We start from the raw sequence: 10,309 nt of genomic DNA on the forward strand, positions 1-10,309 counted from the left end.
TGCTTTTTTATTGTTCTTTGTCCTTTAAGTTACACTCAGGTTTTTTCAAAGCTCTCTAAACTTCTACTCTCTACTTTCTGAAATGTTCGATAAAATCAAAACTTCTTACTGATGTGTTTGATGGTACGAGACTACATATGCTAAATGCAAAAGGTGAGTGAATATATAAAACAGTTGATGATATTCTTACAAGAAGTGGGGTTTTTCCTTCCAAAAAAAATTCCTTCCAAATTCAAAAAAAAGAGGAATTCTCTCTACTTTCTGCATAGGTATTGCCCATCTCATTGAGCACAAAGTACTGCAAACTAGTAATAGTTTCTGGCATTCAGTTTTGTTCCCCATCACCCCACCCTCACCACCATTATTGTTTTATTCACTCTACTCAATCCTTGAGCTTTTCCCAATATCCCTTCCTTTCCCACCAAGGTTTCCATAAGTAGTTGGACAATTAGGTTTATAATTCCCTTCCTCAGCATAGCCACTTTCTGATGTATCTGCTAATTTTGGTTGTGTTCAGATAGTCTTTCTTCACAATATTCTGCATGTCCTGAGACTGTGCCATGCTCTCCTCCCTCCTCCTTCTCTTCTCATTTGGCGCAACCTGGGGTAGCAGCTAAATGACCTTCCCTGACTTCCAGCAGCTATGCTGGTTTTTTTTCCCAGCACCCAGGCTAACCACTGAAGACCTCTAATATGTGAAATGTTAGGAGAGTTGGCAGGCAGAGGCATGCTTAACTCTTAGAGAAACTGAGGTTAAAAAACAATTAAGTGATTTGCCTAATGTACTTGGCTCAACTAGTAATGGTGGAGCCAGGATTCTTCCCAAGAATCCTGACATCCTTTTAATTAGAGGATTAATTAAAAGACCTAACAGGACACCACACAGTGTTCTTTAGCATAGCACTGTTAATGTAACCAACCACACTGCTTTCAGACAAAGCAAAGGAAGTCCAATAGCACCAGTTGGACTGTCAGTTATATTTAGCTATTAGGTGTCATCCTGGGCATCTGGTTCTGTCAAGGCTGAATAGTTTACTTTCTGGGAGAAAAACCATGCACAGAAAATTGAATGAAACTATACCCTTTTCTTTCTGGTCTCAATAATTACCTTAAAAGCCAACAAGTACAAAATACATTTTAAAAACCTATAAAGCTGGATATTTTAGGATCATAGAATATTTTAACAAACTACAGGGTACCTGTAATCCTTATTGGGAAATAGAACATAATTTCCATACTTTTCATTAATTATTTTTTCATTAAAAACTGGGGAATCATTATCCTGTGGCTATTTTTCCCTACAAGTTCTTCTGAGTTTGTGTTAGTTTTGGTGCTGGAATATGGAATGATTTGCTCCAATGTATCATTTATGAAGTTCCGTAAGAATATATTGTGTTTGGCAGTGACCTCTTAAGGACTATCATCATGGGAACATAAAGAAGGGGGTTACGTGGATACTACAGCAAAAATAGGCATTATATAGTTTTCCTGCTTTGAGTAACTGATGGATGACCTCTTGGGGCCTGACACATTACAGAAGGAGAGAATAAAATGTAGACTCAAATGAGCAGCTGATTCAACTACTGTTTAAAAAAGAAAGATGTTATCTCCGGTGTCCTCAATAAAAGTGCATGTAAAATAATACTTGACCTTGCAAAAATATGACCTTTTTTGAAACACTTTTATATTCAGAAGTTATAATCTCAAATAAAGATTCTTCTCATTCACACCTGCGTTGAATATTATGCACCATTAGAATGCTGTTGGCTAACCTCATTGATGACCCATTGAGAATACTGTCATTCTAGCAACGTTCTTCCTGGCTCTTCAAATACATAAAATTCACAGATATCCCATGACTAAGCATAGAAAAACACTACTCTCAAACACCAAAGCTCAGGGATTGGTTCAAGGTGGCAGAGTAGGACGTGTGCTCACTCCCTCTTGCAAGAGCACCAGAATCACAACTGAACAATCATCAACAGGAAGACACTGGAACTCACCAAAAAGGATACCCCACATCCAAAGACAAAGGAGAAACTGCAATGAGACAGTAGGAGGGGTGCAATCTCAATAAAATGAAATTCCATAACTGTTGGGTGGGTGACTCACAAACTGGAGAACAATTATACCACAGAAGTCCAGCCACTGGAGTGAAGGTTCTGAGGCCCATGTCAGGCTTCCCAACCTGGGGATCTGGGAACAGAAGGAGGAATTCCCAGAGAATCAGACTTTGAAGGATAGCGCGATTTGATTGCAGGACTTTGACAGGTATGGGGGAAACAGAGATTCCGACTCTGGGGAAAGGAGCAGTGACCCCATAGGAGACTGAACCAGACCTACCTGCAGGTGATGGAGGGTCTCCTGTAGAGGTGAGGGGCAGCTGTGGCTCACTGGAGGGATAAGGACACTGAGAGCAGAAGTTCTGGGAAGTACTCCTTGGTGTGAGCCTCCTGGAGTCCACCATTAGCCCCACCAAAGGGCCTGTAAGCTCCAGTGCTGGGTAGCCTCAGGACAAACAAACAACAGGGAGGGAACTCAGCCCCACCCATCAGCAGACAAGTGGATTAAAGTTTTACTCAGCTCTGGCTTTAGCAGAGCAACGCCCAGCTCTACCCACCACTAGTCCCTCCCATCAGGAAACTTGCACAAGCCTTTTAGATACCCAAATCCACCAGAGGGCAGACAGCAGAAGCAAGAAGAACTACAATCCTGCAGCCTGTGGAACAAAAACCACATTCACAGAAAGACAGACAAAATGAAAAGGCAGAGGACTATGCACCAGATGAAGGAACAAGATAAACCCCAGAAAAACAACTAAATGAAGTGGAGATAGGCAACCTTCCAGAAAAAGAATTCAGAATAATGATAGTGAAGATGATCCAGGACCTCAGAAAAAGAATGGAGGCAAAGATCAAGAAGATGCAAGAAATGTTTAACAAGGACCTAGAAGAGTTAAAGAACAAACACCTACAAGAATTAAAGAATAAACAGAGATGAAAAATACAATAACTGAAGTGACAAATACACTAGAAGGAATCAATAGCAGAATAACTGAGGCAGAAGAATGGATAAGTGACCTGGAAGACAGAATGGTGAAATTTACTGCCACAGAACAGAATAAATAAAAAAGAATGAAAAGAAATGAAGACAGCATAAGAGACCTCTGGGACAACATTAAATGAAACAACATTCAAATTATAGGGGTCCCAGAAGGAGAAGAGAGAGAGAAACGACCCGAAAAAAGATCTGAAGAGATTATAGTCAAAAACTTCCCTAACATGGGAAAGGAAATAGCCACCCAAGTCCAGGAAGTGCAGAGAGTCCTAGGCAGGATAAACCCAAGGAGAAACATGCCAAGACACATAGTAATCAAATTGACAAAACTGAAAGACAAAGCAATATTTTTAAAAGCAACAAGGGAGAGAGCTTCAAGATGGTGGAAGAGTAAGATGCAGAGATCACCTTCCTCCCCACAGATACATCAGAAATACATCTACAGGGCTTCCCTGGTGGCGCAGTGGTTGAGAGTCCGCCTGCCGATGCAGGGGACACGGGTTCGTGCCCCGGTCTGGGAAGATCCCACATGCCGCAGAGCGGCTAGGCCCATGAGCCATGGCCACTGAGCCTGTGCGTCCGGAGCCTGCGCTCCGCAACGGGAGAGGCCACAACAATGAGAGGCCCGCGTACAGCAAAAAAAAAAAAAAAAAAAAAGAAATACATCTACAGGTGGAACTGCTCCTACAGAACACCTACTGAACTCTGACAGAAGACCTCAGACCTCACAAAATCCAAGAATCTCCCCATGTACCTGGTAGGGCAAAAGAAAAAAGAAGAAACAGAGACAAGAGAATAGGGATGAGACCTGCACCAGCGGGAGGGAGCTGTGAAGGAGGAAAGGTTTCCACACACTAGAAGCCCCTTGGTGGGCAGAGACTGCGGGTGGCGGAGGGGGGAGCTTCGGAGCCACAGAGGAGAGCGCAGCAACAGGGGTGCAGAGGGCAATGTGGAGAGATTCCCGCACAGAGGATCGGTGCCGACCAGCACTCACCAGCCCAAGAGGCTTGTCTGCTCACCCGCCAGGGCGGGCAGGGGCTGGGAGCTGAGGCTCAGGCTTCGGAGGTTGGATCCCAGGGAGAGGACTGGGGTTGGCTGTGTGAACACAGCCTGAAGGGGGCTAATGCGCCACAGGTAGCCGGGAGGGAGGCCAGGAAAAAGGTGTGGAACTGCCAAAGAGGAAAGAGACTTTTTCTTGCCTCTTTGTTTTGCAGTGCGCGGGGAGACGGGATTAAGAGCGCTGCTTAAAGGAGCTCTAGAGACTGGCGCAAGCCGCGGCTAACAGCGCAGACCCCAGAGACGGGCATGAGACGCTAAGGCTGCTGCTGTCGCCACCAAGAAGCCTGTGTGCGAGCACAGGTCACTATACACACCGTCCCTCCCGGAAGCCTGTGCAGTCCGCCACTGCCAGGGTCCCTGGCCCCCCGGCCTAAGTGAGCCAGAGCCACCAAATCAGCTGCTCCTTTAACCCCGTCCTGTCTGAGCGAAGAAGAGACTCCCTCAGGCGACAACACGCACTGGCGGGGCCAAATCCAAAGCTGAACCCCAGGAGCTGTGCGAACAAAGAAGAGAAAGGGAACTCTCTCCCAGCAACCTCAGGAGCAGCAGATTAAATCTCCAGTCAGTTTGATGTACCCTGCATCTGTGGAATACCTGAATAGGCAACGAATCATTCTAAATTGAGGAGGTAGACTTTGGGAGCAAAGATATATTATTTTTTCCCCTTTTTCTCTTTTCGTGAGTGTGTATGTGTGTGCTTCTGTGTGTGATTTTGTCTGTATAGCTTTGCTTTCACCATTTGTCCTAGGGGTCTGTCAGTGTGTTTCTTTGGTTTTTTCTTTTACTTAAAAAAATTTTTTTTCTTAATAATTATTTTTTGTTTTTATTTTAATAACTTTATTTTATTTTACTCTACTTTTTCTTTTATCTTCTATCTTCCTTCCTTTCTTTCTTTCTTCCTTTCTTCCTCCCTTCCTTTCTTTCTTTCTTTTTTATTTTTTCTCCCTTTTATTCTGAGCCATGTGGATGTAAGCCTCTTGGTGCTCCAGCCAGGCATCAGTGCTGTGCCTCTGAGGTGGGAGAGCCAAGTGCAGGACACTGGTCCACAAGAGACCTCCCAGCTACAGGTAATATCAAAAGGTGAAAATCTCCCAGAGATCTCCATCTCAATGCCAAGACCCAGCTTCACTCAATGACCAGCAAGCTACAGTGCTGGACACCCTATGCCAAACAATTAGCAAGACAGGAACACAGCCCCATCCATTAGCACAGAGGTTGCCTAAAAACATAAGTCCACAGACACCCCAAAACACAACACCAGGCGTGGACCTGCCCACCAGAAAGACAAGATCCAGCCTCACACACCAGAACATAGGCACTAGTCCCCTCCACCAGGAAGCCTACAAAACCCACTGAACCAACCTTAGACTGGGGACAGACACCAAAAACAAAGGGAACTACAAACCTGCAGCCTGCAAAAAGGAGACCCCAAACACAGCAAGATAAGCAAAATGAGAAGACAGACACACAGCAGATGAAGGGAAAAGGCAAAAACCCACCAGACCTAACAAATGAAGAGGAAATAGGCAGTCTACCTGAAAAAGAATTCAGAATAACGATAGTAAAGATGATCCAAAATCTTGCAAATAGAAGAGAGAAAATAAAAGAAACATTTAACAAGGACCTAGAAGGACTAAAGATGAAATAAACAATGATGAACAACACAATAAATGAAATTAAAAATGCTCTAGTAGGGATCAACAGCAAAATAACTGAGGCAGAACAGATAAGTGACCAGGAAGATAAAATAGTGGAAATAACTACTGCAGAGCAGAATAAAGAAAAAAGAATGAAAAGAACTGAGGACAGTCTCAGAGACCTCTGGGACAACATTAAACTCACCAACATTCGAATAATAGGGGTCCCAGAAGAAGAAGAGAAAAAGGAAGGGACTGAGAAAATATTTGAAGAGATTATAGTTGAAAACTTCCCTAATATGAGAAAGGAAATAGTTAATCAAGTCCAGGAAGCACAGAGAGTCCCATACAGAATAAATCCAAGGAGAAACAAACCATGACACGTATTAATCAAATTATCAAAAATTAAATACAAAGAAAAAATATTAAAAGCAGCAAGGGAAAAACAACAAGTAACACACAAGGGAAAACCCATAAGGTTAACCCCTGATCTTTCAGCAGAAACTCTGCAAGCCAGAAGGGAGTGGCAGGACATATTTAAAGTGATGAGGGAGAAAAACCTACAACCAAGATTACTCTAACCAGCAAGGAGCTCATTCAGATTTGAGGGAGAAATTAAAACCTTTATAGACAAGCAAAAGCTGAGAGAGTTCAGCACCATTAAACCAGCTTTACAACAAATGCTAAAGGAACTTCTCAAGGTAAGAAACACAAAAGAAGGAAAAGACCTACAATAACAAACCCAAAACAATTAAGAAAATGGGAATAGGAACATACATACAGATAATTACCTTAAATGTAAATGGATTAAATGCTCCAACCAAAAGATACAGACTGGCTGAATGGATACAAAAACAAGACCCGTATATATGCTGTCTACAAAAGACCCACTTCAGACCTAGGGACACATACAGACTGAAAGTGAGGGGATGGAAAATGATATGCCATGCAAATGGAAACCAAAAGAAAGCTGGAGTAGCAATTCTCATATAAGACAAAATAGACTTTAAAATAAAGACCATTACAAGAGACAAAGAAGGACACTACATAATGATCAAGGGATCAAACCAAGAAGAAGATCTAACAATTGTAAATATTTAGGCACCCAACAGAGGAACACCTCAATACATAAGGCAAATACTAACAGCCATAAGAGGGGAAATCAGCAGTAACACAATCATAGTAGGGGACTTTAACACCCCACTTTCACCAATGGACAGATCATCCAAAATGAAAATAAATAAGGAAACACAAACTTTAAATGATACATTAAACAAGATGGACTTAATTGATATTTATAGGATATTCCATCCAAAAACAACAGAATACACATTCTTCTCAAGTGCTCATGGAAAATTCTCTAGGACAGATCATATCTTCGGTCACAATTCAAGCCTTGGTAAATTTCAGAAACTTGAAATCGTATCAAGTATCTTTTCCAACCACAACGCTATGAGACTAGATATCAATAACAGGAAAAGATCTGTAAAAAATACAAACACATGGGGGCTAAACAATACACTACTTAATAACCAAGTGATCACTGAAGAAATCGAAGAGGATTTCAAAAAATACCTAGAAACAAACGACAATGGACACACGACGACCCAAAACCTACGGGATGCAGCAAAAGCAGTTCTAAGAGGGAAGTTTATAGCAATACAATCCTACCTGAAGAAACAGGAAACATCTCAAATAAACAACCTAAACTTGCACCTAAAGCAATTAGAGAAAGAAGAACAAAACCCCCCAAAGTTAGCAGAAGGAAAGAAATCATAAAAATCAGATCAGAAATAAATGAAAAAGAAATGAAGGAAACGATAGCAAAGATCAATAAAACTAAAAGGTGGTTCTTTGAGAAGATAAACAAAATTGACAAACTATTAGCCAGACTCATCAAGTAAAAAAGGAAGAAGACTTAAATCAATAGAAGTAGAAATGAAAAAGGAGAAGTAACAACTGACACTGTAGAAATACAAAGGATCATGAGAGATTACTACAAGCAACTCTATGCCAATAAAATGGACAACCTGGAAGAAATGGTCAAATTATTAGAAATGTGAAACCTGCCAAGACTGAACCAGGAAGAAACAGAAAATATGAACTGACCAATCACAAGCACTGAAATTGAAACTGTGATTAAAAGTCTTCCAATAAACAAAAGCCCAGGACCAGATGGCTTCACAGGCGAATTCTATCAAACATTTAGAGAAGAACTAACACCTATCCTTCTCAAACTCTTCCAAAATAAAGCAGAGAGAGAAACACTCCCAAACTCATTCTATGAGGCCACCATCAGTCCGATACCAAAACCAGACAAAGATGTCATAAAGAAAGAAAACTACAGGCCAATATCACTGATGAACATAGATGCAAAAATCCTCAACAAAATACTAGCAAACAGAACCCAACAGCACATTAAAAGGATCATATACCATGATCAAGTGGGGTTTATTCCAGGAATGCAAGGATTTTTCAATATACGCAAACCAATCAATGTGATACACCATATTAAAAAATTGAAGGAGAAAAACCATATGATCATCTCAATAGATGCAGAGAAAGCTTTCGACAAAATTCAACACCCATTTATGACAAACACCCTGCAGAAAGTAGGCATAGAGGGAACTTTCCTCAGCATAATGAAGCCATATATGACAAACCCACAACCAACATCGTCCTCAATGGTGAAAAACTGAAACCATTTCAACTAAGATCAGTAACAAGAGAAGGTTGCCCACTCTCACCACTCTTATTCAACATTGTTTCGGAAAATTTAGCCACAGCAATCAGAGAAGAAAAAGAAATAAAAGGAATCCAAATCGGAAAAGAAGAAGTAAAGCTGTCACTATTTGCAGATGACATGATACTATACATAGAGAATCCTAAAGATGCTACCAGAAAACTACTAGAGCTAATCAATGAATTTGGTAAAGTAGCAGGATACAAAATTAATGCATAGAAATCTCTGGCATTCCTATACACTAATGATGAAAAATCTGAAGGTGAAATTAAGAAAACACTCCCATTTACCACTGCAACAAAAAGGATAAAATATCTAGGAATAAACCTACCTAAGGAGACAAAACACCTGTATGCAGAAAATTATAAGACATTGATGAAAGAAATTAAAGATGATACAAATAGATGGAGAGATATACCATGTTCTTGGATTGGAAGTATCAACATTGTGAAAATGACTCTACTACCCAAAGCAATCTACAGATTCAATGCAATCCCTATCAAACAACCACTGGCATTTTTTACAGAACTAGAATGAAAAATTTCACAATTTTTATGGAAACACAAAAGACCCCAAATACCCAAAGCAATCTTGAGAACGAAAAATGGAACTGGAGGAATCAGGCTTCCTGACTTCAGACTATACTATAAAGCTACAGTTATCAAGACAGTATGGAACTGGCACAAAAACAGGAATATAGATCAATGGAACAGGATAGAAAGCCCAGAGATAAACCCATGCACATATGGTCACCTTATCTTTGATAAAGGAGGCAAGAATATACAGTGGAGAAAAGACAGCCTCTTCAATAAGTGGTGCTGGGAAAACTGGACAGCTACATGTAAAAGTATGAAATTAGAACACTCTCTAACACCAAACACAAAATAAACTCAAAATGGATTAAACAGCTAAATGTAAGGCCAGACACTATCAAACTCTTAGAGGAAAACTTAGGCAGAACACTGTATAACATAAATCACAGCAAGATCCTTTTTGACCCACCTCCTAGAGAAATGGAAATAAAAACAAAAATAAACAAATGGGACCTAATGAAACTTAAAACCTTTTGCAAAGCAAAGGAAACCATAAACAAAATGAAAAGACAACCCTCAGAATGGGAGAAAATATTTGCAAGTGAAGCAACTGACAAAGGATTAATCTCCAAAATTTACAAGTAGCTCATGCAGCTCAATATCAAAAAAACAAAAAACCCAATCCAAAAATGGGCAGAAGACCTAAATAGACATTTCTCCAAAGAAGATATACAGATTGCCAACAAACACATGAAAGAATGCTCAACATCATTAATCATTAGAGAAATGCAAATCAAAACTACAATGTGATATCATCTCACACTGGTCAGAATGGCCATCATCAAAAAATCTACAAACAATAAATGCTGGAGAGGGTGTGGAGAAAAGGGAACCCTCATACACTGTTGGTAGGAATGTAAATTGATGCAGCCACTATGGAGAACAGTATGCAGGGTCCTTAAAAAACTAAAAATAGAACTACCATACGACCCAGCAGTTCCACTACTGGGCATATACCCTGAAAAAACCATAAGTCAAAAAGATTCATGTACCACAATATTCACTGCAGCATGATTTACAATAGCCATGTCATGGAAGCAACCTAAATGTCCATCAACGGAGGAATGGATAAAGATGTGGTACATATATACAATCGAATATTACTCAGCCATAAAAGGGAACGAAACTGGGTCATTTGTAGAGACATGGATGGACTGAGAGACTGTCATACAGAGTGAAGTAAGTCAGAAAGAGAAAAAAATATATCATATATTAACACA

The sequence above is a fragment of the Leucopleurus acutus genome, assembly GCF_964270905.1.
Source record: "Leucopleurus acutus genome assembly, chromosome: 9".
NCBI classification, from domain to species: Eukaryota; Metazoa; Chordata; class Mammalia; order Artiodactyla; family Delphinidae; genus Leucopleurus; species Leucopleurus acutus.